General features: G+C 33.5%; 1 pseudogene; it reads left to right on the top strand.

Annotated features, from left to right (window-relative positions):
- Window positions 1–1,577: 1,577 nt before the first annotated feature.
- Window positions 1,578–3,605, top strand: LOC136318362 (large ribosomal subunit protein uL18 pseudogene; annotated as a pseudogene).
- Window positions 3,606–7,292: the final 3,687 nt, after the last annotated feature.

Genomic DNA, 7,292 nt, shown 5'->3' with positions numbered 1-7,292 from the left:
CAAAGACTTGTAGAAAAATTTTAATATATTGTATATATTTATGATAATGAGTTATGCAATACAGTGTGAAATAAGATCCAAGAACCTTATAGATCTGTCAGTGAAGATATCAACTAATGCCTGCTGCACATAAAAATACTGGGCCTCATCCAAAAGAATATTTTAAATATGACAGGAGATGTTTTATCCTATATATATATAATATCATATATATTAATATATATCATGTGCCTATAACTAGAATACTAAATATAGTGCTAGTCACTGTACCTTAGAAAAGGCTTAATGGGCTAGAAATGGATAGATATGTGTTTACTTATATAAATATAATCATATATATATTAAAGAAAAAACAACTAAATCTAATACAAATACCCTTATGATCTTGAAAAAAATGAAATACACAGTAAATATATATATATATATATGTCTTTGAGGCTTAATATATATTAGTATGGAATTCAAATAATGCTATTTTTCATTGTTTATTCCACTTTGGTCTATTTGAGGGAGTTGTCTTTGTTCATGTTTACCTTTGTCTTGTATGATTTTCAGAGAAAAGGCAGAACTTAAATTTTCGACCACTTCCAATGTACCATGTTCTAGGACTAAAGAATAAGTTTTAAAAAGAAATTTTTAAATATCTATGTAGAAAAAAAAAGGATTTTAAGTTGCCCTAAAAGTTAATTTACCTTTCTTCACTGAAGCGACGCCCAATCTTGACTGTACACTTGTCCTGGGGGAGGCATGCTGCTAGTAGAGGAACTGTCCGCAACACTTTGCTTTCCTGTAATTAAAAAATTAATTAACATGTAGATTTTATTTTACTTAGACAAACACAGTTTTAAACATTTATGATGAACATCTGATTCATAACATACAGAATTTTCATATCTTTCAGACCAGTTTTTAATAAAAAGGACTATAGTTTCTCTGATTTATCAGTAGTAAATATACTACAGATATAGTTTTTAATTCTACCTGGGTATGTTTAGAGGTTGATCAAAACAAGATAACATCAAATCATGGTTAAAATAATAAAAAATATAAGTTTGGCCTGACTGGTGGTAGTAGTGGATAGAGCATCAACTTGGGACACTGAAGTCCCAGGTTCAAAACCCCAAGGTCACCAGTTGGAAGACAGGCTCATCTGGCTTGAGTGCAGGGTCACAAGCTTGAGCACAGAATCATCAACATGATCCCAAGGTCGCTGGCTTGAGCCCAAAGGTTGCTGGCTTGAGCAAGGAGTCACTGGCTTGACTCAAGCCCCCTACCCTGCCATCAAGGCACATATGAGAAGCAATCAATGAACAACTAAAGTGACGCAATTACAAGTTGTTGCTTCTCATCTCTCTCCCTTCCTGTCTCTCTCTCTCTAAAAAATAAGTAAATTCATGTTTAACCAAATCCAATTATTTATTCTAAAAAACTTTTTATTCCAATAGTAATTAAATTTTCTAGAATGTAATCTCGAAGATAACTGCCTAGATATTTATGCCCAGAAAGCAAGGAACTGTTCAAAACTAGACAATGGAGCATATCAATGGCACACAGAAGCCAGTCTTAAAGAGCTCCCAATGGCCAGACTGGAACAATTTGAGCAACAAAATAAGTAACACAGTATTTGGATTATAACAAAGTATAAAATATAAAGCCCAAGCTGACACAAATAAGTAAATGGGAGAAAAGAGACAAACCTTCCTTATAGAAAGAATTTCCAATAATAAATATAAATACTTCCCATTCAAGGGAGTGGAGCTTAATCTCTCCCTCTTACTTGAGTATGGGCTAAATATATAACCTTACTTCCAAAGAATAAAGAGGATGGACATGGAAGAAAAATTACTTTAGAGTAGAGAAATCTGGTGACCATTTCTATAAATTCCATTAACTATCACAAGTATTTCTTTTCTTCAATGTCCTACCATCCAACACTGAAAACTACCTTTCATGTCACAGAATTCTATGCTTTATCTCAGTAGAGTAAGGTGATTAGCTATTCTGCCTTAGCCTCCTAGCTTTCTTGGTTATCTTCATTTACAATGCTCAGTCACTCTCTGGCTTTCTTCATTGGCCCAAGTAGGAATATCTGCTTCAACAAATAAGTAACAGAGCCCCTTTCTACTCGGCCTACCTACATCCAGCCCAACATTATCAATTTATATAATTCTGTTTATATGTATCTTCACAGTGAATATTTTGACTACTATAAAAAATGACAATGCTCTTAAAGAATATCAAACACTACTTACATTAGGAATATTATTTACTCAGCAAATTAACACATAGAACCATAATGTTACATATAAATTTACTATAATAGGTAAAAATAAATAAATTTATAATTAAATTACTTTAATACCAGAAAAGAAAAAGTATTGCACCCCTCTCCCCCCCATCCCCATGGAAGCTATTCTGAGCCTGCATGTTTGTAGTGAGCTATGGGCATGAGTCTATCTTTCACAGTAATTACATTTTTAAAGTTGTCTCAAAAATAAGACCTACTTCAAGAGATGCAAAGTGAAATTTAGAAGATGAGGAAGAGAGGGTAAAACCAGTTACTGTGCCTGGAAATACATGATAATCAGGATAAAAATAAGTGCAACACACCCAAATACAGGATAACAGTTCATGTAACCAACAGAGATATCATTTGTTAGATTGCTTGTGCCCATATAGAAGGATGTATGAAAGTCTGTGCAGCTTATGCTCATGAACTCCCAAAGCGTGCTCTAAAGGTTGGCTGCATCACATTGTACTGGTCTGGTGCTGGCCTGCAGGCTTCTCAACACATTTGAAATGGACAAGATCTCTGAAGGTCAAATGGAGGTGACTAAGACGAATACAATTTGGAAAGCACCAGGTTGATGGTCAACCTGGTGCCTTCACCTGCTATTTGGATGCAGGGCTCTCCAGAACTACTACTAGAAATCAAGTTTTGGGGAGGTGTGAATAGAGTCTTGTCTATCCTCATAGTATCAAATGATTCCCTGGTTATGATTCAGAGAGCAAGGAATTCAATGCAGAAGTACATTGGAAGCACATCATGGGTCAGAACACTGCAGGGTGTATATGTTACCTACAAAGAATCAACATTAGAGTAGCTAAAGTTAAGAATCAAATCAGTAATTTGGAAGATAAAGCAGAAAACACCCAATCAGAACAGCAAAAAAGAAAAAAAGAATCCAAAAATATGAAAAGATTTTAAGGGGTCTCTGGGACAACATCCAGCATACCAACATTCACAACATAGGGGTGCCAGAAGGAGAAGAGAACAAGAAATTGAAAACCTATTTGAAGAGTGAATGACAGAAAACTTACCTAATCTGGTGAAGGAAGTAGACATACAAGCCCAGGAAGCATACAGAATCCCAAACAAGATAAACCAAAAGAGCCCCATATTAAGATACAACATAATTAAAATGCTAAAGGTTAAAGATGAAGAGAAAATCTTAAAAGTAGCAACAGAAAAGCAGTTAGTTACTTATAAGGAAGTTCCCAAAAGACTGTCAGCTGATTTTTCAACAGAAACTGCAGATCAGAAGGGACTGGCACAAAATATTCAAACTGATGACATGCACAGACCTACAACCAAGATTACCTAACAAAGCTACTATTTAGAATCCACAAACAGATAAAGAGCTTCCCCAACAAGAAAAGCTAAAGTTCATAGCCACCACACCAATATTACAAGAAATATTAAGGATACATCTTTAAGAAGAAGGGAATGAAGATTAAAAATACAAATAATAAAATGGCAATAACTACATATCTATGAAAAATCACTTCAAATGTAAATCAAGACATTAAAAGACATAGGGTGGCTAAATGGATAAGAAAACATGACCCTTGCATATGATGCCTACCAGACACTTACTTCAGATCAAAAGACCAAATAGACTGAAAGTAAAAAGTTGGAAAAAAGACATTTCATGAAAATGAAAACAAACAAAAAAGAGCTGAGGTAGCAATACTTCTACCAGACAAAACAGACTTTTAAGAAAGGCTCTATATCAAGAGACAAAGAAGGACCCAGCAATTCTACTTGTGGACATTTATCCGAAAAACCCAAAAAACTAAATTGAAAAGATCTATACACCTATATGTTCATTGCAGCATTATTTACAATAGCCAAGATATGAAGCAACCTAAGTGACCACCAGTGAATTAATGGATAAAGAAGTGGTGCAAATATGCAATAAACGAAATGTGACTCAGCCATAACAAAGGATACCTTGCTATCTGCAACAACATGGATGGGCCCAGGGGGTACTGAGCAGAGTGAAATAAGTCAGACAAAGAAAAACAAATGCCATATGATTTCACTTGTATGTAGAATCTAAAAAACAAAATATACAAACAAAACGAAAGCAAACTCATAAACACAAAGAACATTTTGACAATAGCCTGATGGGAGGGGGGTCGGGGACACAGATGAAAAAGGGGAAGGTATTAAGAAGTACAAAATGGTAGTTACAAAACAGTCGTGGGGATATAAAGTGTAACATAGAAAATATAGCCACTAATACTGTAATAACTATGTATAGTGTCAGATTGGTACGAGATATATCAGGGTGATCTCTTCATGAGTTAAATAAATGTCTACTCACTATATTGTACACATGAAACTAATATAATACTGTATTTCAACTTTAATTGAAAAATAAAAATTATTATAAAATAAAAACAGAAATAAAAACAAAAAGTTGAAAGTTTCTTCTATTTTAACAAGACATTAATGAATATAAACTATGATCAAATCATTTAAAAAGCAATGGTTTTCCTAGCTCTTTACTCACAAAAGTCTCATTTTTCCTTCACACAAAATTGTTGAAGTTCTAAATTTCTATACTATCCAAAAATAACTGCTTTTATAAAATAACATCATTTTATCTATTTCCAAAGCATATGGCACTATACTACCATATAATATATAAAAGAAACTATTTTCTCCCAAAGAGAAAGCATTTGTCATTGATTAATTTCCAGAAATGCTGAAGGGCTAGGAGGAATGAGTATGTTCATCTGTGTGCTTCCTCTTATACAATAATATTCTATTTGAAATTCTGTTTTTTACAAAATCTTACCTCTGCCGGATGCTGAATTATGTACAAGTGGGTAGAGATGTGCAGAGGATGCACTGGTAGAAATGGACACAAACACACTTTCTGAGGCCGGCTAAAGGGCAGAAAGAAAAAGAAATGTTTACAATACAATTATAGGGCAAAAACCTAAAACTTGAACATAATCCAATTTCATTATATAAAGATCTGCTAACGTTGCTTTCTTTTAAAATGAAACACTAAGAATGAATTTAATCACTCAGACTTTAAATATGAGAATTTGGGAAAAGATTCAGGTAAATTCTTTACCATCTATATAGATCAAAGTACCTGAAAATATCTTGTCTTAGTATCTGTAGTAGAAGCAAACTCGTAAGTCACCACCACGGTCTTTTCATTCATGAAGCAACACATTCCAAATCAAGAACATATCTCATGTCAAAGAGAAACCTGGCAACTTTTCTAAATCATCTGAATCTGAAGTGGGAGGAAACAATATGATGATAAAATATTAGAACAAAATTATTACCACCTAGAAGAGAGTTCTAATCAAATTTAGGCATCGATCAACAGAGAGTTGACTAATTGTGAAAAGAAACCCAAATAGCAGCCACCAAACTATACTTGGCTAGAATTATACCCACAGAGTGTCCACCTATTTTCTCTTTTGCTATTGTTGATTTTGTTGTTTTTATTTTACTTACTTTTTAGTGCTTTACTGCTGTTTCAGTACCACTTAATACTCATTAAAAAACTCAAATATAATAATAGGGTGTGACTCCCATCTGAGTCTTCCATCCTAGAGCATTCTCTCTAGGGGTAACCAATAATCAGTTTCTTGTGTGTCCTTCCAAAGGAATTGTAGGAACATATACGGATATTTCACCATGAAATCCTATATTTGATATGTGTGTTTATGGTACAAAATTCACCAAGCACCCATATACAGTATATGATGAAAGTAAATTTTCACAACAGATCACTAGTACAGACATATAACATTACAGTAGTATACACGTGAATGTTATAACAAAGGGAATTCACAACAGCATACTAACTACTACAAAACTGGCCACTATCATTTATTTCTGTAATTTTCCTTATGCAGTTATAGCTTAAAGTCAGAAATGTTTATATTAACAAACCATAAAGTGTAAGTAAATTAGTTCAATTATATCTACTACCTTATTTTATAAGAAACTGTCAAACCCATGCTCCTGCTTAAGAAATTATCCACATGGTAATCTTACAGAGAGGTATAAATGTATTTTACAATATGACCATACTCCCCTATCCATCATCAAAACTAAATTGGATGATTAACACACAGAAAACCAATATACTTGCTTTCCAGTGACACAGGAAATGATTTGGTATCATTACTGTGCCCTACACTGAATTTCCTCTCAGGAATGGGAGCAGATTTTAGGAATAAATTCATTCAGTAGTCACAAGAAGAGTAAACACAGAAAGGAGTAGAGAGTGACTCATTTAACTAGGTTTATAGACAAACACATCAAGGGCAATGACTGGAAAAGATTCTTCATTCAGTGGAATAAAGAGAATGAAGCACATTAAACTTCTAAAATTTTAAGTTTCTGACTTTTTCATATGAAACTATATGACTGAAATGTGCAGTTATCAGTAAAATTCTTTTATAAAATGTAATTTCAGATCAGATGAAGCCATTTAAAAATTCAGAATTTAATTTAATATAAACTTAAGTATCTGTAAATTGTATGATTCTAAGAATACAAAAGAATGCAAACAAATAGCAATAAGTCAAATGACCTAGGCAGGAAACGTCAGTATATCAACAGAGCCAAAGGACAGCAAAATCCAATCAAGTCAACAGGCTGGGGGGGAAGCTGCAGATTTCTATGGGTGGCAGAAAACTAGGTAAATAAATAAAAAACATAACAATTTTAGCTCATTATATGATGGTGATGTATAAATCCTTAGTATGATAGTTCAGACAGTGCAAAGACTGCTCTGATATTGGTAGCTTTGAATTTCAAAATTTCATCTCTGATCAAAACGTCTGTTCAGAAAAGTAAGGAGAAAAAACAGCAACAACAAAACCTGTTACCTGGGATTGTAATTTCTTTACTGAGAAGATATCTTTGAACTTTAGGAATATTGAGTTCCACTTCCAGGATGATAGGGAATGTTGCTTCACAGACCCACTCCACAGTGAAAGAAGCAACTGACAAAAATTATTTTTAGAAA

The sequence above is a fragment of the Saccopteryx bilineata genome, unplaced genomic scaffold (assembly GCF_036850765.1).
Source record: "Saccopteryx bilineata isolate mSacBil1 unplaced genomic scaffold, mSacBil1_pri_phased_curated manual_scaffold_67, whole genome shotgun sequence".
Taxonomy (NCBI): Eukaryota; Metazoa; Chordata; class Mammalia; order Chiroptera; family Emballonuridae; genus Saccopteryx; species Saccopteryx bilineata.
This window is presented reverse-complemented; position numbering and strand designations above follow the sequence as displayed.